Here is a 24,771-nt window from a genome sequence, read left to right as displayed (position 1 = left end):
CCGCGCTAAAGACGCGCTAACAAACACAAACCCTTCTACACTCAGCTGGTTTTCCTGACCGTTAACTTCATGTGCCTCCTTTTGTATCAACAGTCTTTCGATTTGATTATATTAAACTTTATTGTCATTGAACCAAGTAACAGGTACTTGGACAACAAAATGCAAGTCATCTTCTGTAAATTATTTACAAATGGCCATCTCTAATCTATTTGGTTGCACACCTGTCTGAACTTTTATAAACCAATATAAGTCATCAATAATTAATAATAAAACAAGCTTCACATCAAGAGCAAAAAAAATAATAAGGTAAACCCAAAAGGTCTTAAATACTTAGAAATTAAAGATATAAAAAAAGAAAGAGAGGGAAATCTTTGATAGCACTTCCCCTGAATCCCCATTTGGCTCTTCCAAGTAATACACTCTACTTTGGGAGTTATTCTATGTCACCGCACTTTGAGGGTGGCATTGTATGTAAATTATTGGAATCTGTGAATAAAGTGATATTTGCACTCAAGTTGGACTGATGATTGACATCTGATAGGAATATCTCATGGACCAATACCAACTTATTGTTAACTAAAGTACATATTGCAGCTCTCTTTGCATATATTTTTAGCCCCATGCCCCTGCTGGTGTAGTAGTGCAGGTGTTTGTTGTAAGGCAGGTTGATTTTGTAATTATTCAGCAATAATTTATTAAATTTTGTCTGAAACCTTTTATGTTTAAATCTAAGGCTTTACTCATCCCACAATAAATGAAATATAATGTTATTGAGTCAAAATATCTAAACGTGGGGGCTTTCAAAGTAAATATTGATTGCTATGGCTTTAATTAAATCGGCATACTGTATATACTTCTGCCAGAGGGTGCCACCCCTCAAAATCTCCTGTCCCCCTCTTGCCACCCCATGAATATTTTTCTAGATCCGCCCCTGCACTACAATAAAATAGACTACACCACTGACACACACGCACACACACACACACACACACACACACACACACACACACACACACACACACACACACACACACACACACACACACACACACACACACACACACACACACACACACACACACACACACACACACACACACCTCACGTCAGAGATAACGTGAGGCAGAGATAAAGGCAAACACGACTCACAAAAACCTTTCAAAATGCAACTGAAGCAAAATCACCCAACTGGATGTTGACCGCTTGAACAACCCTCCACCACTCCTCTCCAGGAGGTGAAATCAGGACTTTGGTCTTCATGGAGCCTTCACTACTGAAGGCTCAGCATAACAGGAACCCACCTTTGGCTTCAGTTAACTTATTGGCCTACTGAACACAATCGTAACGACCGCGTAATGAACGAGTGAATGAGTTCATGTTAACGTCACCATTCCCCGTTGCTTTCACCAAAGGATAATGGGATTTGCGTATCCGTGAAATCAGGATGATATATTCTGATTATATTCTATTACTCAATCCAAAGCAATAACTTGTAGATCATGGGTTTTTCCAAGACTAATAGCCCTTAAGATGTTTTAACTCTCTCTTCTCTAAGATGATTTCTCATATCTGACTGGGACCAAGACACATTTTATTAGATCCTAAACTTAAAGTATTTGTAGCATTTGTGCGTTTAATTCGTTATCAAATGAAAGTCTCTAGTCAATAAACAATGTGAAATTATATTTCAGATCTAAGGTTTTAATTAAACCGTTTTTTAATTTTTTATATAACTTAGCCTACTACGCATAACACGGCATCGTTCATCGCAAAACAAATAGGCTTTCTTAGAATGCAACACTCACCTTGAGTGAAATAAATAAGCAATCCCGGTGCCGAAAGGAAATTAAACTCCGTGTAGTCGATGTGACGTGTGTGTGTGTGTGTGTGTGTGTGTGTGTGTGTGTGTGTTCGTGTGTGTATGTGTCGGGTATTTGAGATGTTGCGCAGAGGAGCGTCGTGGTCCCGGACAGCTCCGAGGAGGAGGAGGAGGAGGGGGGGAGGTGTGTGTGTGTGTGTGTGTGTGTGTGTGTGTGGGGGGGGGGACTTCAGTCAATCAAACGAGACCAAGCCAATTAGAAGTGGTCGAGACTTCCAGAAACAAGGATAATATTTAAAATGATTTAAGATGGAAAGCAATTAATGAACAGCAATCAATGATACATGCCTTTATGAAAGAGTGTGTGTGCGTGCGTGCGTACTAATCATCGTAGAGTCCGTAATCCCTCCGTTCTTCCCCTGCCGCCTCCATCTTCCTTTTGTTGACGCTGAATAAGGTATTGTTTCATGTCGTGGTGCTAAATCCTCCATGCCCTGAGAGAGTGCCCAGCCCCAGACCAGCGCTAGCATGTGGCCCAGCCTTCGGCTGCTTCCTCCAGGACGGTATTTAAAGCTTTCTTGGCAGGCCGGGTTTGTGTGAAAGTCATTTCCTGAGGAACAAACCGAAGACTGCTCACCCCGTTTAAATATAACTCACCGCCCTTCTCCTCTTTCCTCTCCCTACTCCGCCCTTTTCCTCCTCTCAGGGGCTCCTCACCGCCACCTCCACCTCACCCTCTCCCTCACTCCTCTCCCTCCTCCTCCCTTGTCCACCTCGTCCCTTCTCTCAGGAGCCCCGCACCTCCTACAGACCTCACCCTCTTCCCTCTCCATACTCCTCCCTCCACCTCCTCTCAAGAGCTCCTCAACACCTCCTCCACCCCACCCTCCACCTCACTCCTCTACACTCTCAAGAGCTCCTACACTCCGCCTACACCCCACCCTCTCTGTGAAGTATCGTAGATGATGATACATGGCCTGGTGCTCCATGCCGCCATGCAGGAGGACCCTCCCTGAGTGTACAGTGATGGCTGCTTCAACCTGTGCACACTGATGACTCGACGTGCAACAGGTGTGCAGCCTCACCCAGCCCCGGAGTCCAATCAGACTGGGCCAGGTGAGGCTGCTTCAACCAGCCATCCTCCACGCACACTCATCCTCCCCACACGCTTCAATGTGCTAAACGTATAGGATAGGTCTAAATCTTCCAAACTCAATTTGAGATTAAACCAAAGCCTGTCGGTTCATGTCAGTTTATAGAGCACGTTAAAGAAAGGGAAGAAAAATGATCTAAGAAATATTTAAGCATACTGCCTACAAGTAAAGAAGGCTTACAATAGGCTAGGATGGGCCAGCTAGGCTTACGCTCAGCTAGGCTAATGCTAAGCCAAGGTTGTGAATCCAGCTGTTTTCCCAGACGTGTATTGCGGCGGGTGCGAAGTAGTCGGGGTCAAAAGTCCCGCCAAAGAGGCTGACCCAGGTGTTTACGTTCGGCCTGCGGCCGTGTGGACGTGGATCCAGGAAGCCGGTGTCATGGTAACAATGGAGCTTTGTGTGTGTGGTCACAAAGTTCCTCTCACAGGCTAGGACAGTACACACAGACACACACACACACACACACACACACACACACACACACACACGCCAACAAACACTACAAAGACGGAAAGTGCTACAGAGTGTGTTGTTCAAGGTCTATATATAGCCCTCCCTGTCTCGGGGGGGGGGGGGGGGGGTTGAGGGTGGCTTGGAGAGGGGGAGGAGGGGGGTGGGAGGGGTAGGGGTGAGATTAGGGAATGAAGATGGTGAAGGGGGCTGAGAAGGGAGAAGGGGGAGGTGGATGAGGAGGTGGATGAGGGGGAGGTGGATGAGGAGGTGGATGAGGAGGTGGATGAGGGGGAGGTGGATGAGGAGGTGGATGAGGGGGAGGTTGTTGATGGGTGGGTGAGGAACGAGGTGGAGGGAAGGGGCAAGGTGTGTGGAATAACCAGTGCTGTGTTCCGATATCCATACTTCCATGAGTACACTTCAACGTAATGCACTATTCGCACTCACCAAGTGCGCTGATTTTCAGATGTCAGTGTCGCCGACGTTGGCCCAGGCTCCGCCTCTTCCGCTTCGTAGCTAAGATGGCTGCCGTTGAGTACGAAAAGTGTACATCGATCCACACTTTGAGTACACCATCCTGGGCCTTTCAGTACACTTCTTTTCGCCCCGATCTTAATTGCAACGCCCTACGTACTCAAAGTATAGTAAGTATAGTGAGTGTGGACAGTATGGATATTGGATCACAGCGCGAGACTTTTCACCCTAACCACCATCCTGTCCTGCCCCCAGCAGAAAAGGTTATAGTTATCGTTCTAGTTGTACATACAGTAGTAGTAGCGATAAGCGATGGGAGTAGTCATAGTAGCACAGCCCGCTGGATTAAAAGAGGGCCAGCAATAAGGAGTTCACACAGAGCAGATGTGGGGAGGTTAGAATACACTGTTTGTGCGTCAGAAATATGTTCACACGGTGATTGGGCTGATATGTGTCTGTGTGTGGTTGTGCTTGGATTTAGACACACTCTGTAATTCACATGTTAACTGCAGCTCTGATGTCGAAACACACACACGCGTCCATGAACACACACAAACTCACACGCCACTCACTCTCACACACACATCCTCACTCATTCACCCTCACAAACACACATACGCAACGTCTGTGGGATTGCACAGCCCAGGATGTGATTGTGTGTGTGTTGTGCATTTGCGTGGGTTTCTGTGTTTCTTTGTGCGTGCCTGCAAACGTGCATGTGTGTCTACTAAATTAGAGATATACATTTAAAGGGTAGGGCTATAGGAATGACCACATTGGGATGAGATTGAGGTATTTTTTTCTGTGTGTGTCTGCATGCAGTCTGGCTGGTCTCTGGTCCTTCCTGTTTGCCAAGGAGACGTGAGACACCACGCATCACAGCCTTCATCCCCACAGGATGTCTGAGAGAGAGAGAGAGAGAGAGAGAGAGAGAGAGAGAGAGAGACAACAGGATGTGACATCACTGTTTTCCTACAGATCAACACATAAATCCCATTATTCTCTCTCTCTCTCTCTCTCTCCCTCTCCCTCTCTCTCTCCCCCTCTCTCCCTCTCTCCCTCTGATCCTAAAATAAAATAGAGACATTCTTTGAGGCGGGACAAAGCAATGATTCAACTGGAGCAGGGGGCAATGGGGTGGTGGATGGGGGTAAGGAGTGGGAGGGGTGCGATGTCGGTGGGGTGGGTGGGGCGGATGAGTCAGAGACAGCTCTGCAGGGGGTCAGGGGCAGCCTGTGTGCCATGTCTTACATAACCTTTGTTTTTTTGCTACAATACTACAAACTATTTTCCTGCTCTGTCAACATGTCTGTCTTGTCAGGACCTTATCCCACCTTACTGTTCCTCCTCAAGGGGAGGGGTCCCTCTCGGTGTTGGGGGGTCTCCTCTAACCTTGGGAGGGCTCAGGATCAGGGAGTTAATATAAGTATGGGGGATTTGAGACTTTCAATGTTATCATCTTCGGACATATTTTTTAAATGTCTAATATTAAAATAGGAAAAATTGAATTGCTTTTAAACTGGACCTGTTTATGAAATCAGATACGTTGATTCATCTCAGATTGGACGTTAAGATGGGACATTTGCTTTGTTTTATCAAACTGTGCCTTAATTTTGATTCCATGTGACTCTATTCCTCTAAAAGTTGAATCCTTTGTCCCTGGTGGGTCTCTTTCCGTGCGTCTGTGCGGGCCGCCGCCGCCGCCGCCGCCATACGACACATTCCAGTGACGAGGTCCTGAGGTCTGGTGCCAGCATGAATGGGCCCTCTGTGTCTCTGTCCCCCTCACCCAGGGCCCAGCATGGCGGACCCCTCACCCCTCACCCCCCATCCTCCAGACTCACACAGAGCTTGGATCTGTCCCCGCTGTCGGGGAGAGGAGGAGCAAGAGAGGGGACGAGGGGTGGAGGGGGGAGGAGAGGAGAGGAGAGGAGGAGACGAAAGGGGATGAGAGGAGGAAAGGGGAGGAGAGGAGAGGAGGAGACATGAGAGGAGAGGATGGGGAGGAAAGGAGAGGAGACGAAAGGGGAGGAGAGGAGAGGAGGAGACATGAGAGGAGAGGATGGGGAGGAGAGGAGACGAAAGGGGAGGAGAGGAGAGGAGGAGACATGAGAGGAGAGGGAAGGGGAGGAGAGCAGAGGAGGAGAGGGGAGGAGAGGAGAGGAGGAGACATGGGAGGAGACGAAAGGGGATGAGGGGAGAGGAGGAGGCATGAGAGGAGAGGATGGGAAGGAAAGGAAGGGTAGAGGAGAGGAGGAGATTTGAGAGGAGAGGAAGGGGGAGGAGAGGAGAGGAGGAGACATGAGACGGGAGAGGAAGGGGGAGGAGATGAGGTGACATGAGAGGAGAGGGGACCATGGAGAGGAGAGGAGAAACTTGAGAGGAGACTGGAAAGGGGGGGAGAAAAGGGGAGGGAGGAGCAAATTAGGGGAGAAAGGGAGTGGGAGAGGGGAGGAGGAGACATGCGAGGAGAGGAGGGAGGAAAAGAGAGGGAGGAGGGGAAGAGATAGGAGAAGGGGATATGAAAGGAGGGAGGAGAGCAGTAGAAGAGGACGTCCAGTAGAGGACGGGGAGGAAAGGACAGCACCACCACATAAAGGTGAAGAATGAAGAAGGGATGAGTGTGAGGAGATGGAGGAATGTAGAACGAGACAATGGAAGACACAGGGAGTAAGCAAAGGCAGGGTGTTGGCTGTGGGCTATCACTCACTGCCGGTTGCCTAGCACTTCCCCGGACAGCCCGACTGTTCCCCTGCATGAGCCTTGAAGGTTCTTCTTCGTTGCCACTGGGGTTAATTGCAACCACGCTACATCCTGATGCTCACCTTGCTAGCATGGGCAAGATTGCAGTTCTGTTATAGGAGTTGTATACAGGGCTGTAATGCGCTGGTCCTCTGGCTTTTCTAATGGGTCAGAGTTCTCTGGTTCTGGATCCTCTCTGTCAGCAAAGCAGTGATTTGTGAATCCTTATGGCACAAGGAAGAAACACACAAGTCCAAACAAGGGCAACACAATTCATTGCAGAAATGAATGGCCTTTGGGTTTTGGATTATTTGTTGTCCATTCCGGAGTAGTAGTAGGAGCAGGTTATGATATGTTTGTCTGAATTCCATCTCGAGGTATGAGTTCACTCACTCTCAGATAGGTTAATCGGAATTGATTAGGTATTCACAGAGTATCTGTGGTGGTTACCTATTGTTATTGCGCGATTGGGTATTATTATTATTATTCCGGATTAGTAATGCCTAGATCTCCGCAGTGGACAGGTCAATAGTTTTGAATTTGGTGCATATAATCATAGCCCCGGTAAGCAGTCTCAAAAAAGTTTGGTGCCGGAAATCCCGATTCCCGTTCCCATAAAATATATGTTCTGTCAGAGTTGAGGATCGAGCCCGGATCTGCAAATCCACAGTTCTACTATAAACCCAGTGAACAAAAGGTAAGGGTATTGACTCAAGTGCCGAGAGGGTTAACTGAAGTGTTGTTTATTATAACAAAGTCTTTGGGCCAAAACACAGAAGATCACAAAATTCTGAAGCGAGGGCAAAATCCAAAAAGGTCAAAAAGTCCAACAGAGAAGGCAAAAGGTAAACTCAAAAACAGGTAAATCTTCGTCAACAAAGACAAAAGTTCAAAACGTCTTACCAGAGGGGCAAATCCAAGTGGGTAGTCCAGAGAGCAGGCAAGCGGTCAAAATACAGAGAATCAATAACAATGTCCTATACAAGACTTAGCTTGGGTCAGAGTACAAACGTGGCACACCAAAGACTAAGCACTGAACATAGGCAAAAGCAGGGCTTAAATACATGGCTTAATTGGTCAAGTGACAGTAACAACAAGACACAGGTGACAGGAGTAATTAGCAATGCAAGGAAACAGAAAATACTTAAATAACACATGCACGGCCACTAGATGTCGCCAAAGTCCAAAAAGCAAAAAAAAACTTTATTCAAAACCATGGCATGTTCAAAACACTCAGAAACTTGGTTTACATGCCTTATTTTGCATGCTGAAAATGTAATGTCCGCCGGGATAGATTGTGCTTTACAGTGAAAATGTCCTCCAAAAACATAAAAAATCGGTATCTTAGTAACTTCAAATCAAAAAATTATTTAGATATACAAGATATATGACGTTGCCTGGTTAAAATAGGTTGAATTGGTGTTTATTGTGTTATTGGGCAGAGTTATGGCAAATGTAATATTTGCTAATTTGTAAACATTATTCTTTCATCCCCATGTCAGCTTCAGAAAGAAACCTGCCATACACATAGAGGCCAGCCTCCTGAACACATGTGTACAAATTGTGTGTTGACAGCTGAACATTTTGATCGCAAGTCGGAGTAAGCAGGATGCAGGAACTTGAAACTTGCCAGCAACATAGAGGTCTTAACATGTGTACACAACGTTTGTGTGTCTCTCTCTATGTCTTAATCTGCCTGTCTCGGTATGAATGTGCATGTGCGTGTGAATAACAAAGACCCTCCACTGATGGAAGACATTACTCCTAGCCTAGGAGTAATGACTGCACCCCTAATTTGCTTGAAAGGGGGGTGCGTGGTTGCCCTTGAACACCTCTGGGGCCAAAATAGCTGTTTTCATTTACTCTATTCCAGATCCTATCTGAACCTTCTTCAGCCTGTCTTTTGACTGTTCAACTATCTGTAAAGGTGGGGCTCATACCAGCATTGACCCACCCAGAAATAAATCCCCTCAGCAACTGGTTATGGAACTAACCCCAAACACACAGAACCCCCAAGGACGCCTCGCTATCCCAAACCAATTATGAAGAATCGAATAGAGAAGGACTAGAGCCGTTGAATGAATCAACGAAAAAAGACAACTGGAATTCAGCTGCATGTAAAATGATGTACTCCAAACAGATCTGCCTGTATCCTTTTCATCGAAAAGACCACACCCATACATTAACCCCAATACCGTGACGGGAGAATTATTTAAGCCGGAGGGTAATTTACATAATAACACATTAACACATACACATTATTCTTCAAGCTGGCACCAAGGCCCGATACTGTGCTCATGTAAGCGCGCTTGAACAATTTCTCAGATACCATGATCCCATAACACTTGTCGCAACTCGATGTAACGTTGTAGAGCCAATACACTGTTAGTTTTTTTTACGTGGTCATTTGTCCTGTATGATTGTCAACATAGTCATCTATGCAGTTTTATCACTGTTACTGAAACTGACTTTCTGAGAAAAATGTTGCAATGGCGTTGCGGGTTCTTCAGAGTCCTAAAGCTCTGCCTTTAGAGCCGTTGACTGCAGCATTAGAGACAAAGTTTAGCTTTCGAAAAGTTACCGTATTCCGGCACGGTTTGTGAATGTTGAAGCCTCCTCTGAGCATCAATTTATTTCATGCCCAGGTCCAAGGGTTAGGCTTCCCGGACAGTTAGTATGTTTATTTTACTTAGTAAATATTGTGTAGGCAATCAAAAATACTGATGTAGTGTAGGCTCTTGTAAACCGTTTGAAGTTACCTGCATTGCTGGTGTAATTGCTCAGGTGTATATAATATCTAAAATAATATTTCACTTTTGATGTGATGCGAGTGATGGCCATATCAAGTAGTATAAATTGTTAGTTCACTCTATGTGCATTGTGCAGGTTATCATATTGTAGACAGTATCAAGTCATTTGCACACGCTGAATCTGGAATGTCTGTCCAATAACGGCACAATATAGCAGTAGACTATGCACAAGAATTTCCTGTGTTTAATACTTGGTAGGATTTTGAATAACATAAATAAACAGAGAGGTCGGATGTGAGTTGAACTAAAGCAGTGGGGATTGAGTTGAATTCCGACAGGCGGAATGGTACTTTCGGCAACGGACCCCCGTATCTCGCAAAGAGATGTGGGGACTATTTATCTCTGTATCTCTTTATCATATCACTCCTTTAACGTAGTTGTGCGTGCGTGGTACCTGTATTGGCCCTTATGATAACTAGTTTTCAACGTCACTCTATACCGATGTTTGTCCTCATGTGCCATTATTAAAACAATATTAGGGTTCATACATATCAACATTCACGGTAACGCAACATATAAAGTTAAAAGTGGTTATTGTTTGGATCATGTCTGCATCATTAACGCCAGAGTTCAGTTTCAATAAACTAAGATTTGTATCAGTGCCATCCGTTATTTTTACATGAGCTGAAATATTGTGAAAGTTCAACCTCAAAACCACCAGTGAGAAGGACTGCCCCATGAACTGGTGCCCGTCCGCGCCCGTTTCAACACTAAGATCATACTTTCAGGGATCATTTCTATAGTCTTTGACTTGAGAAATATCGTACGAAAGTGATCGGTTACTCTTAACCACGATGATGAGAACTGATGTTCCCTTCTGAGCGCGAAGCGGGCAGTGAGTGATGATGCATTTCATTCGCTCCATGTCATTGATGACCGTTCCATGCTCTCTAGTGGAGCCTGGAGGTAGGGAACATGATCAGAGTGGTTAGATGTAGTGGTGCCGAGATGATGCCTCATGAAACGTCAAAGCCTCAAAGCCAGATGAACCACCAAAGTGGTTCGTGCTCGAAGCTTCAAATGAGTACGCTAGGGACATCTAGTGGTGAATGAAATTATGACAACCCAACCCAAAATGTGATTTTTGCTTCGTGTGCCGATACAACATTAAATCATTTGAGAATTGAAGTCATTTCAGTGATAAATGTGTGTGAGTGTGACATTCAAAAAATGGCACAGAGCTCATGCTAGAAAATAAATCATTTGGCAAAAGTGTGTCTTAACAGACGCTTTTATCCAATACGACTTACATCGGTAAATACACACATTGACACACCGACGGCAGAGTCAACCATGCAAGGTGACAGCCAGCTGTCAGGAGCAAAGTGACAGGGTGAAGACAACACTGACCTAGGAGGAGCTGGGGATTGAACTAGCAACCTACTGATTACAGGTCAACTGCTTTACCACCAGAGCTAAGCCGACCCACACTGCATGATAACTGAGAAGGACTAATTAATTTAATAGCCATTAAAGTGTTCTGGACAGTGGTTATTGAATTTTTTTGGCAGAATGATAGAACTGATTTTGTAAAAGGGGAAATGTGGATGAGATGTGGGGGACAGTGTTTTGTGTAACTTTGGAGGGAGGTGCAGGGGGGGGTAATGTTTCACGTAGCTCCCTACGTGATGTTTACACAATGTGTGATGTTTCGATTGATACTACAGAAAATGCAATGCTCAAACTACTACGATCACAGACTAGTGGTATATTGAATATACCACAAGGTTGTGATCGTATACGGGACATCTTTATAGTCGAAATCTCCCGCCAATACTGAACCCATATTTCGAAGCAGAAGCCCGAGGCGATGCCTCGAACGTCACACCCTATGTCATTTTGCCAACGTGAATCCTACTCGAAGCGGAGCTTCGCTGGGGGAGGAGCCGAGATACTCGACACACGCCTCGATGCCTCGACGCAAAACGTAACATCACGAGTTAGATGTAGGCTAGATATTGTACAAAATAAATATTAGTTATTATTCTGAGTCGTTGGCATTTTGTTACGCTGTCAGTATGTTTATTTTACTTATTAAATATTGTGTAGGCAATCAAAAATACTGATGTAGTGTAGGCTCTTGTAAACCGTTTGAAGTTACCTGCATTGCTGGTGTAAATGCTTAGGTGTATATAATACATAAAATAATATTTCACTTTTGATGTGATGCGAGTGATGGCCATATCACGTAGTATAAATTGTTAATTCAATCTATGTGCAGGTTATCATGTTGTAGACAGTATCAAGTCGTTTGCACACGCTGAATCTGGAATGTCTGTACAATCACGGCACAATATAGCAGTAGCCTATGCACATGAATTTCCTGTGTTTAATACTTGGTAGGATTTTGAATAACATAAATAAACAGAGAGGTCGGATGTGAGTTGAACTAAAGCAGTGGGGATTGAGTTGAATTCCGACAGGCGGGGTGGTACTTTCGTCAACGGACCCCCGTGTCTCGCAAAGAGATGTGGGGACTATCTATCTCTATATCTCTTTATCATATCACTCCGTTAACGTAGTTGTGCGTGGTACCCGTATTGGCCCTTATGATCACTAGTTTTGAACGACACTCTATACCGATGTTTGAGTTCAGTTTCAATAAACTAAGATTTGTATCAGTGCCATCCGTTATTTTTACATGAGCCGAAATATTGTGAAAGTTCTACCTCACAACCACCAGTGAGAAGGACTACCCCTTGAATTTGTGCCTGTCCGCGCCCGTTTCAACACTAAGATCATACTTTCAGGGATCATTTCTATATTCTTTGACTTGAGAAATATCGTACGATAGTGATCGGTTACTCTAACCAGGATGAAGAGAACTGATGTTCCTTTCTGAGCGCGAAGCGGGCAGTGAGTGATGATGCATTTCATCCGCTCCCTGTCATTGATGACCGTTCCATGCTCTCTAGTGGAGCCTGGAGGCAGGGAACATGATCAGAGTGGTTAGATGTAGGCTAGATATTGTACAAAATAACTATTAGTTATTATTCTGAGTCGTTGGCATTTTGTTACGTCGTCAGTATGTTTATTTTACTTAGTAAATATTGTGTAGGCAATCAAAAATACTGATGTAGTGTAGGCTCTTGTAAACCGTTTGAAGTTACCTGCATTGCTGGTGTAATTGCTCAGGTGTATATAATATATAAAATAATATTTCACTTTTGATGTGATGCGAGTGATGGCCATATCAAGTAGTATAAATTGTTAGTTCACTCTATGTGCATTGTGCAGGTTATCATATTGTAGACAGTATCAAGTCATTTGCACACTCTGAATCTGGAATGTCTGTACAATAACGACACAATATAGCAGTAGCCTATGCACATGAATTTCCTGTGTTTAATACTTGGTAGGATTTTGAATAACATAAATAAACAGAGAGGTCGGATGTGAGTTGAACTAAAGCAGAGGGGATTGAGTTGAATTCCGACAGGCGGGGTGGTACTGTCGTCAACGGACCCCCGTGTCTCGCAAAGAGATTTCGGGACTATTTATCTCTGTATCTCTTTATCATATCACTCCTTTAACGTAGTTGTGCGTGGTACCTGTATTGGCCCTTATGATAACCAGTTTTGAACGTCACTCTATACTGATGTTTGTCCTCATGTGCCATTTTTAAAACAGTATTAGGGTTAATACATATCATCATTCACGGTAACGCAACATATAACGTTAAAAGTGGTTATTGTTTGGATCATGTCTGCATCATTAACGCCAGAGTTCAGTTTCAATAAACTAAGATTTGTATCAGTGCCATCCGTTATTTTTACATGAGCTGAAATATTGTGAAAGTTCAACCTCAAAACCACCAGTGAGAAGGACTACCCCATGAATTGGACCTGCGTGAAGTTTGCACCCCATGTGTAAAAAAAACATGTAAAACTATTTCAGATCGTTTGTGCTTTGTTTGTGCACGTTTGTGCGCGACAAATTAAAATTTGTGCTCATACCGTTTTTGAGATATCAAACATTACATATTGTAAACATATGACGTCACTCACCACTAGTGGTGCCGAGATGATGCCTCATGAAACGTCAAAGCCTCAAAGCCAGATGAACCACCAAAGTGGTTCGTGCTCGAAGCTTCAAATGAGTACGCTAGGGACATCTAGTGGTGAATGAAATTATGACAACCCAACCCAAAATGTGATTTTTGCTTCGTGTGCCGATACAACATTAAATCATTTGAGAATTGAAGTCATTTCAGTGATACATGTGTGTGAGTGTGACATTCATAAAATGGCACAGAGCTCATGCTAGAAAATAAATCATTTGGCAAATGTGTGTCTTAACAGACGCTTTCATCCAAAGCGACTTACATCGGTAAATACACACATTGACACACCGACGGCAGTCAACCATGCAAGGCGACAGTCAGCTGTCAGGAGCAAAGTGACAGGGTGAAGACGACACTGAGCTAGGAGGAGCTGGGGATTGAACTAGCAACCAGTAGGTTGCAACCTACTGGTTGCAACCTACTGGTTACAGGTCAACTGCTTTACCTCCTGAGCTAAGCCGATCCACACTGCATGATAACTGAGAAGGACTCATTAATTGAATAGCCATTAAAGTGTTCTGGACAGTGGTTATTGCATTTTTTTGGCAGAATGATAGAACTGATTTTGTAAAAGGGGAAATGTGGATGAGATGTGGGGGACAGTGTTTTGTGTAACTTTGGAGGGAGGTGCAGGGGGGGTAATGTTTCACGTAGCTCCCTACGTGATGTTTACACAATGTGTGATGTTTCGATTGATACTACAGAAAATGCAATGCTCAAACTACTACGATCACAGACTAGTGGTATATTTAATATACCACAAGGTTGTGATCGTATACGGGACATCTTTATAGTCGATACTGAACCCATATTTCGAAGCAGAAGCCCGAGGCGAAGCCTCGAACGTCACACCCTACGTCATTTTGCCAACGTGAATCCTACTCGAAGCGGAGCTTCGCTGGGGGAGGAGCCGAGATACTCGACACACGCCTCGATGCCTCGACGCAAAACGTAACATCACTACTCACCACCCCAATATTGTCCGAATCGGTTCAAATGTGTCTCAATCATTTGTGCATCGTTTGTGCACGTTTGTGCACGACAAATAAACATTTGTGCTCTTTTAATTTTTAAGTTATTAAGGTTTCATTTTTTTCACTCAGCATCCCAATAATGTCATAATTGGTTCAAATTGGTCTCATTCGTTTGTGCATCGTTTGTGCACGTTTGTGCACGACAAATGAACATTTGTGCTCTTTCAAAATTTAAGTTATTAAGGTTTCATTTTTTTCACTCAGCACCCCAGTAATGTCCAAATCGGTCCAAATCGGTCTCATTCCTTTGTGCTTCGTTTGTGCACGTTTGTGCACGACAAATGAACGACAAATGAACATTTGTGCTCATACCACCTTTGAGATATTAAACATAACATTTTGTAAACAAATCACGTCACTCAACTACCGAAGCAGGCGCCCCAAAGGTGAAAAACATATATACAACTTCTTCTGATCGTTTGTGCTCGACGCATGAATATTCCTGCTTTTATTGTTTAACAAGTGACGCAGTTGGTCATGCGGCGTAGTTGTGCTGCAGAAGACAACCGCGGGCAGATCTGAAGGCTTCGACTCAAACGTCTCCTGTGCTAACACCGGTTTTTGTCTTCTGAGAGTAAAGTCGCGTAGGCTACATGTATCAAAGATGTTTCAGTTTGTTATTCCAGAGACTTATATCGCCTACGTTGTTGAAAGCAGTTGTCATTATTCAGGTAAGACACGCTTAAGCACGCTTTTCAAACGTTAGGATGAAGTGAGTTGAAGGTCAAGTGCAGATGGCAACATGGCCAACGGAGGAAGATGGCATGTCTTAGTTTGTGATTGTCATATGTTAAGAAAGTTTAAGTTAAAAAACTAACCAAATTCATTGTATTTAGTAACAAACTTGGTCAATTAAAGCAGATGGTTCTAATTATGTTAGATTTAAGAGAATAATCAATGAAGAATGTTTAGTTGTAAGATGTGTGATGGCAAAACAGAGATGAAAGAAATGAAAACCTGAACCACAGAGAAAATTGTATTTACTGAACAATGAACACATGTATGGAAGAGAACTGAACTAGGGGAGAGCCGGGTCGATTGAAACACGGGACGATTGAAACACAGCGATTTCCTCGAGAACCACGCAAGGCTTTCACGTCAAATTTCGTCACTACGTTCAGCACGCAAGACTGACCAACCCCACGAAATTTCATGTAATGACGTCCCACCGTTCAAATGTTATCCCCCAAACCTGTTTTAGAGACCGCTAACTAAAATCCTTCCTGCGGTAGTTTTTTTGTAATAAATAGTTGTGTTTTTTGTCTCATGCCATAATAATATGACTATACAACAGATGAATTAGTACTTAAACCTGTGTTAAAGTGTGCGATGTCAGAGTTTTGAAGTTTAGAGGTAAAAAAGGTTTAAGTGTCAGTAGTCGCTGTCGGGACGATTGAAACACTTGTTTCAAACGCAACAGGAGTCATGTTATCCGGTTGACGTGGTAGTTTTTGTTTAAATAAATAAAAGGATGTTCAACTGTGTATCCTTAAACATGACTTAGGACAGGGTAATAAGTAAATTTAATGCAAACTTAGTCGTCCAAAAGAAGAAAGGTGAGTTTTAATCGAAATGTGCATATTGACAATTACGCACAATTACGCACGGGCCAAAAATATATTTTAACCTATTTATATTATGCGGAATTATGTGAAATTTTAGCAATGACGAATACACTACTATGTTGTCCGGTATATTGCATAAAAACAAGAGTAAGTTCAATAGTTTATTTTTAAAATATGCTGTTTCATTCGTCCCGCATGTGTGTTTCAAACGTCCCGACTAGGCGGGGCGTTTGAAACAGATGTCAACTTACTTTCAAAGTTAAAAAACAGCTCGATCATCCAACATATGTATTAAATTACACTTGAAACTAAGATAACACACATGTGAGTTGTTGATCACATGTTGAAATTATTTGTATACATCTTTGAAAAAGACGTTTAACTGAAAAGTGTTTCAATCGACCCGGCTCTCCCCTACATATTAGGTTTTCTGAAGGAAACACAAGTTTAGGTTCTGCACACAGTATCATGTAATCATTGTTATTCAGTTGCTGGTCATGTAGAAAATGTGTCATACTGAAGAAAAAAAAAAGAAATGTTACTGTGTGCTTGTAAAGGCCAATTTCCACTGGAATCGGCACGGAAGCGGCACGGCAGCGAAGCGGCTGTGTTCCGTACTGCAATCCCCACTGGACACGGACACGTTCCGACTATGGCTCAAGACGTGCATAATTATAATAATTATTCATACAATATTATTCACGAGTTATATTCAAACCCTACATATTATCTATGCGTCAATATTATAACCCATTAAATACGGTATGATTTATGCCTTAAGTCATGATTAAGCAACGTCTCGGTCAGCTCGCGACAATATTGCGATTAGAGAATAGAGGAGAAATCGACGCAGAATTTAATTTCTTCTCTAATCATCTCATCATTTTCCATCGATCGACCATGGGTAAGTAAAAAAGCTCAGTTATCACGTTTCATCTATTTTAATTGTGATATAGGCTATTGTTTTCAAGACTATAGCCTTCACTTGTTCGTAGAGAATTTTATTGAATAAATGTTAGCCATGAGCTAGCTGTAGTTATAAAGTAACCTAGGCAACACAATCATGACTTTCATTTTATCCCGGTGTTGTTCCGAATATGGATATAGCAGTGTTTATATCATATCGTCACAAGATGAGCAACGTACACGATAATGAACTACGAGGGGACTAAAATACGTAATAGCACAGACGAAATAAGCGAAAGCGCGTTCACGCGGAGATTGGGTGCTATTTGACGGGCATTACATTTTCGGCACAACACCTGTATGGGCTATAACCAAACCTACCATCCTTTTCTGACAATATTTAATTGTTGGAATTTATATGTTGTCAGGATCCTGTACAAGTCTTTAAAACATTATCTAACCTATTATTTTGTGCGATTTCATATTTCATGCAGTGCCAGTTAACAGAAGGAGAGTAGCGTGTCTACTTCTCCTTGATCAGCAGAGGATGAGGAGAAGTCGCTATTGGGTACATCCCATAAATCAGAGGAGGAGAGAACAAGGGGATTTTCATCACCTTGTTGCGGCTGGACAGCCAACGCCACCATCAATACTTTCGAATGAGTGTAGTGCAAATGGAAGAGCTTCTGTCCACAATCGGTCCTGAACTGACCAGGCAGTCAACAAATTACAGAGCTGCCATTGAGCCCAAACAGCGACTGGCTGTTGGACTGAGGTAAGCTATACTTTTCAGACCTCCACTAAATACCCACACGGTGTGATCTGCGACATACATGGTGTGTCCAACCACAAAGATTACCGAAAGGCCACTAGTGATGTGTTTAATGATATGCCTGTAGGGACTTGCTCTGGTTAAGTCTGCAATATGAAATCATGTCAATGCATTATTAACTCAAGGGTTTCTTCCTTAAATATTTAGTCATTTAGTGAAGTTAAACTTTTGCTGATGTCCTCCCTTGCAAATGAAGTCTCTCTCCCGTAGCCACATCTGTGGCCCTGAGTTAGATCGATTGTAATTGCCACCTACTGACCTTTCTTGGTAGTGCTAGCTGTAAATACTAAAATCAGTAGGTTGTGTGGCTACTTCAAGAGAATGCTCTATTTGCCAACAGTGTGCAGTTTAAGTGACTGGCAATTGCAAGTTCAAAGTGGGCCTTATTATGGACAGTGAGAGACAAGAAGTCGTTCATTGCATTAAACAATTTAAATTGTTTAATCTAAAACAAATCAAAGAACCTGGAATGAACCCATTCAATATATGAACTCATTTTACATCAACAATCAATAGTACAATTGATTGAACAAAAAAAACATATAACAAAAACAAACTAAATTACTAAATTGCCATATTACAACATGTAAAAAAAAAACGACTACAGCTCTTGGTAGTAAGGGTCTTTGGACATGTTGGGGTACGGCTCTTGGGGATTTGGAAATTGTCTAAAGCTTGAGGTGTTGAATGGTGTTGGTGGTGGTGCTTGTTGCCAAGGTTGTGGGGGCATCAAATTGGGCTGTAGTGTGTTGCCTTTTTCTAGGTTATGCAAAAGGATCTTCGCTTGTTGCCTCCTGTCAGTGTCAAGCCTGTACAGAATTGGGACCAGGCTTAAAGCAAAGTGATGACATTCATCAAGTTCATCTTCTGGTGGCTTGTATGGCTCCTGCAGAATTGACAGCAGCTGCTCTTGAACATCAGTGTTGTTCTGCCTCTTATTGTGACGTCTAAACTGAATCCCCTCTCCAGTGGTCTGCTGTTGCTGAGGAACGTCTTTGCTGCATCCAGCCTCAGATGTTTGCTGAGTATCCCATGCCTCTGTCTCTTCACTATTTCTTTCTTTGTCACTCAAGTTGCTTTTAGAGCTAAAGGATATGAGGACAAACAACAGAAAGAAATATAATTACTCTGGGCTAAGGGCTATTGGAAACATACACAGGGAACGTTTATAACTGTATGCATGGAGCATCTGTCCACCTATGCATTAACCAGTGCAATTATGTTAGTCACGATTGAAGTACTGTGATTGAAATATACATGCTGAAATGTTGAAACAAACCTTCTCTTTTGTAAGTGAGGCAGGAGGAAAGACATGATCTCTGCATATTTCCATTCCCTTTGAGTCCCACCAGCTGATCCACTTGGCGTGTTTTTCTTACGGCTCTTCACAAATGACTCACGCAGAATTGCCCATCTCAGCTTAGAAACTCCAGCTGAAAAACAGAAGAATAGCATATGAATAAACTGTAATTATTAACCTTTGCTTTTACTTCTAGGTACCTTGCTTCTGGCGACTCGCTGATCAGCCTGGCATTCAGCTACAGATTAGGGCACACAACTGTGGCCAAATCTGTACATATGGTGTGTGCTGCCATTGTCAAAGTGATGATGGATCAATTTCTGCCCAGGCCAACACAACAAATGTGGGAAGAGGTTGCAGAGGGCTATTGGAGGAAAACACAATTTCCTAACTGCATCGGGGCAATTGACGGGAAACACGTCACAATTCAAGCACCACCACTCTCTGGTAGTCAGTATTTCAATTATAAGAAATATTTTTCAATAGTACTCTTTGCACTAGTGGATGCCTACTGCCGGTTTAGGGTGATTCAAGTGGGGGATTTTGGACGCACAAGTGATGGTGGGGTATATGCCAATTCCGATTTAGGAAGGGGAATGGAAAGCAAAACACTTCATGTGCCACCTAGTGTCTCTCTGCCTGGAGCGGCTCAGTTGGGCGATGTACCATTCGTCATGGTTGGTGACGCAGCATTCCCACTGAAGCCATACCTCATGAGACCCTACCCTGGGCAGAATTTGACCCATCCCAAGAAAATTTACAATTATAGACTGTCCAGGGCAAGGAGGACGGTGGGGAACGCTTTTGGCATCCTGGCTGCCAGATGGCGGATATTCCACCGTAAAATCAACTTGCACCCAAAAAAGGTTGACAATGTAGTGATTGCTGCTTGCATCCTGCATAACTTTTTGCTGAACCCCACAGACAATCAGAGGTACATCAATGAGTCAGAGCAGCAGGGGAGAAATATGCCCGCAGTTCCAAACATGGGAGGGAAAAGGGCGTCAAAAGAGGCTCACCAAGTGAGGGAGGGGTTCTGCACATTTTTCAGTTCTCCAGAGGGCAGCGTCTATTGGCAGGACAGGATGGTGTAATATCATGTTTTTGTTTTGTTCAGCACTTTGGTCCACTGTTGTTTTTTAAATATTCTTTACATATAAATGTACATTTACAATTAACATTCATCAGTGTCCTTGTTCCCTAACCTGTATCTAAAGAGAGAATGTATTACACACTGCGGCATTTTTTTATATGTTGTATATTGACCTTGTTTTACTTTCTTTTTGTTCCCTATCTGTGCCAAATAAATCAAATATTTTTCTATCATTACATTTTTGCACGGAATCTCCCTGCTTCTGAAATGCGCGAACATCCCCGCCAAGCGCTCCTCCGCTGGTTTTACGTCAGCATTCCACTGCGACCATCCTTGTTGCGTATGCTATGACCTCACACATTGTTGAAATCATATGCTGCTGGATACTTTAATCTTTCTATGTGGTTTTTAGTTAATGATCGGGCTATGATAACACCACGTTGGCTATATAATCTCGGACAACAGGGGACATTTCATAGTGGTTGGTGGAAACTCGGGACACTCAACTCAAAATCGGGTACCGGGACGTCTGGTCAGCCTATCTTAGCTGAGCTATAAATGTATAGTGCTAGTCGCTAGTTAGCCTATATGAAAGTTGGAAGTGTTGATAAATTACAAGATTACTCACCGTCCACTTTCATCACTCCATCGATTGTGATCCATGCTCTTTCCCTCTTCGTGTTGTCTTTGTAAAAATGATAAGAAGTGTCATACAGGACATGGTGTTTTTCCACCTCGAGGATCAACAATTCATCATCCATATTTCACTTGGTATGACTTCTGACTGAAGTATCAATCGGAGGGAAGTGTAAATACATGAATATTCATAGATTATGCTTTCAAAACGGGTAGACTACGTCTTGGTGGCTCAAGACGTGCCGAATTATAATAGCGTACATGAATTGTAATTAGAATGATTAATACAATATTATTCACGAGTTATAATCAACCATACACATAACCCATTAAATACGTTAGACCTATGATTTCTAGATGTCATGGCAACGTCCACTCGCGACACTGGACTTACGAGGCATCGACGCAGACTTTCATTTATTCTTTGCCACTGATTGGCTATTGATACCATAGATAGACTGTATAATATTACAATACCCTGTGAATTGTATAGGGATCGATGTGAGCTCATGAATATTCATGAGCAAAGGCAAACTGATTGGCTGTAGTGGTGTTCTGAGACACGGCAGCGAACCGGCAGCTTTCAGAAATAGAGGAGGCAAGTATCGTAAACGAAGTGCCGGTTTGGGGACGGTTCCGTGCCGTGCCGGTGCCGTATCCAGTGGAATAGCCTACGTTGACTTTAATGGTTTCTATTATTTTCGGCGAGCGATTCACTACCGTGCTGCTTCCGTGCCGATTCCAGTGGAAATTGGCCTTAAGCCTAAAATAAACTGATGGTGGGAAATTAATTGCAGTAAGTTGAAGTCTGTCAGTGCAACAAAAAACGGACTTGAGAAGTTTGAAAGCACAAACGTTTATTCTTCATGCGCAAACGGATGAGACCAATTTGGACATTCTGGTTGAGTGAAAAAATGAAACCGTTACTTAAAAAAATAAAACAGCAGGAATATTCATGCGTCGAGCACAAATGATCAGAATAAGTTTTACATAGGTTTTTCACCTTTGGGGCGCCAGCTTCGGAAGTTGAGTGGCGTGATTTGTTTACAAAATGTTATGTTTAATATCTCAAAGGTGGTATGAGCACAAATGTTCATTTGTCGTTCATTTGTCGTGCATAAACGTGCACAAACGAAGCACAAAGGAATGAGACCGATTTGGACCGATTCGGACATTATTGGGGTGCTGAGTGAAAAAAATTAAACCTTAATAACTTAAAATTTGAAAGAGCACAAATGTTCATTTGTCGTGCACAAACGATGCACAAACGAATGAGACCAATTTGAACCAATTCTGACATTATTGGGGTGCTGAGTGAAAAAAATGAAACCTTAATAACTTAAAAATTAAAAGAGCACAAATGTTTATTTGTCGTGCACAAACGATGCACAAATGATTGAGACACATTTGAACCGATTCGGACAATATTGGGGTGCTGAGTGACGTCATATGTTTACAAAATGTAATGTTTGATATCTCAAAAATGGTATGAGCACAAATTTTCATTTGTCGTGCACAAACGTGCACAAACGATGTTTTTTTTACACATGGGGTGCCAACTTCACGCAGGTATGAATTGGTGCCCGTCCGCGCCTGTTTCAACACTAAGATCAGATGATCAGATCAGATCTAGATGTAGGCTAGATATTGTACAAAATAATAATTAGTCTTTATTCTGAGTCGTTGGCAATTTGTTACACCGTTTTTATTTTTTTTTGTAGTTAATTTGGCAGGGACAAAGCAGTGCACATTATTACAAACATGACATGGCAAGGCCATGACACAACTTGCAGATGTGAATACATAAAAGGTTTGTAGCTAGATAGCTAATTTGCAACCTCAGTCCCTGATCAGGCTACCTATTCTAATAAAATATATAAGTCACCTAAAATATACAATTATACAATTAAACAATATATAGGCCTACAGTATACAATTATACAAATATATGCTATCTTAAAACATACTTCCTATAACATTAAAACCTTGCGCAGAGAGAAGAAACGATATGATGAGTTTGACCTATATAATAATAATAATAATAATAATAATACATTTAATTTAGAGGCGCCTTTCAAAACACCCAAGGTCACCTTACAGAGCATATAGTCATCATTCAAAACTATGTAAAACAGACTAGGAATAAAAGGAAAACAGAGGTTAAACATGAAGAAGAATAATAATTAATAACACTCAAAGACGCCTAAAGTGAAGGGGGGACCTCACTAACCACCACCAATATGTAGCACCCACTTGGGTGATGCACGGCAGCCAATCGGTGCCAGAACGCTCACTACACACCAGCTTGAGGTGGAGAGTTAGGGATGAGGTGGAGAGTGAGGGAAAATATATATGCTGTGTGTGCATGTATGTTCGTTATCTATTGTGTGTTGTCATGATTACATTTTTGGTTTTCTTTCAGCCAGTGTTTCAGTTGTCTGTTAAATGTTTTAAACTCAGTTTGTGTTTTTTTTATAGTTGGTAAATTGTTCCACATTTGAGTTCCAATAACTGAGAAACTCGACTGGCCAAAAGAAGTTTTGCGCACCTCTGCTATGCAGTTGCCGTTCACTGCTCCTCTGGTGGCCACTCTTCTTGTACTTATTTTTGTTACAAAAGGACATAATACTGCAGGAGCAAGATTATTTGCGCATTTAAAAATTAGTTTAAGAGAAGAGAACTTCATAAAGTTCTCAAAGCTCAAGAGATTATATTTCTTTACTATGATGCAGTGGTGCCACCTTATTGGTTTCTGATCCAATATCTTTAATGCCTGTTTGTATAATGATAAAATAGGTTTAATTGATGTCTGGGAGGCTTGGCTCCATACGGTGATGCAGTAAGACAAGTGAGACAGTATCATGGCATGAAAAAACAGTAAGGCTGCCTTAACAGGTATATGATGCCTTATCATTCTAAAACAGTTCAAATTTGTTCGGAGCGTTGCAGTGAGTTTCTTAATGTGTTTATTAAACTTAAGCTGTGAGTCTATGATGATTCCTAAAAATTTTAATTCATTGACTTGGTCAATTGGGTCCTGGTCAATTTTGATAGAACAGGAGGCTTTCCCTCTTATAGAAAAACACATAGATACTGTCTTTTTAATGTTAAGAGTGAGATGGTTGTCTTTGAGCCAACGGGATACATCTTCCATCTCCTTAGTTAGTATGTTTATTTTTCTTAGTAAATATTGTGTAGGCAATCAAAAATACTGATGCAGTGTAGGCTCTTGTAAACCGTTTAAAGTTAGCTGCATTGCTGGTGTAACTGCTCAGGTGTATATAATATATAAAATAATGTTTCACTTTTGATGTGATGCGAGTGATGGCCACATCAAGTAGCATAAATTGTTAATTCACTCTATGTGCATTGTGCAGGTTATCATATTGTAGACAATATCAAGTCATTTGCACACGCTGAATCTGGAATGTCTGTACAATAACGGCACAATATAGCAGTAGACTATGAACATGAATTTCCTGTGTTTAATACTTGGTAGGATTTTGAATAACATAAATAAACAGAGAGGTCGGATGTGATTTGAACTAAAGCAGTGGGGATTGAGTTGAATTCCGACAGGCGGGGTGGTACTTTCGTCAACGGACCCCCGTGTCTCGCAAAGAGATGTGGGGACTATTTATCTCTATATCTCTTTATCATATCACTCCGTTAACGTAGTTGTGCGTGGTATCCGTATTGGCCCTTATGATCACTAGCTTTGAACGTCACTCTATACCGATGTTTGAGTTCAGTTTCAATGAACTAAGATTTGTATCAGTGCCATCCGTTATTTTTACATGAGCTCAAATATTGTGAAAGTTCTACCTCACAACCACCAGTGAGAAGGACTACCCCATGAATTGGTGCCCGTCCGCGCCCGTTTCAACACT

The 24,771-nt window shown here is 42.4% G+C and overlaps 1 long non-coding RNA gene and 2 other non-coding genes across 3 annotated transcripts in view; all 3 read left to right on the top strand.

Annotated features, from left to right (window-relative positions):
- Positions 1 to 16,474, top strand: part of LOC132452122 (uncharacterized) — a 68,626-nt gene extending 52,152 nt beyond the window's left edge. The window contains exon 2 of the long non-coding RNA XR_009524242.1: positions 15,572 to 16,474. This is a non-coding gene — a long non-coding RNA (uncharacterized LOC132452122). The remainder of the gene's footprint in view (positions 1 to 15,571) is intronic.
- On the top strand, positions 10,165 to 10,381 carry LOC132453119 (small nucleolar RNA U3). The gene has a single exon (XR_009524592.1). It is a non-coding gene; the product is annotated as a small nucleolar RNA U3 (small nucleolar RNA).
- LOC132453122 (small nucleolar RNA U3) lies at positions 12,187 to 12,402 on the top strand. The gene has a single exon (XR_009524595.1). It is a non-coding gene; the product is annotated as a small nucleolar RNA U3 (small nucleolar RNA).
- Positions 16,475 to 24,771: the final 8,297 nt, after the last annotated feature.

The sequence above is a fragment of the Gadus macrocephalus genome, chromosome 2, assembly GCF_031168955.1.
Source record: "Gadus macrocephalus chromosome 2, ASM3116895v1".
NCBI classification, from domain to species: domain Eukaryota; kingdom Metazoa; phylum Chordata; class Actinopteri; order Gadiformes; family Gadidae; genus Gadus; species Gadus macrocephalus.
This window is presented reverse-complemented; position numbering and strand designations above follow the sequence as displayed.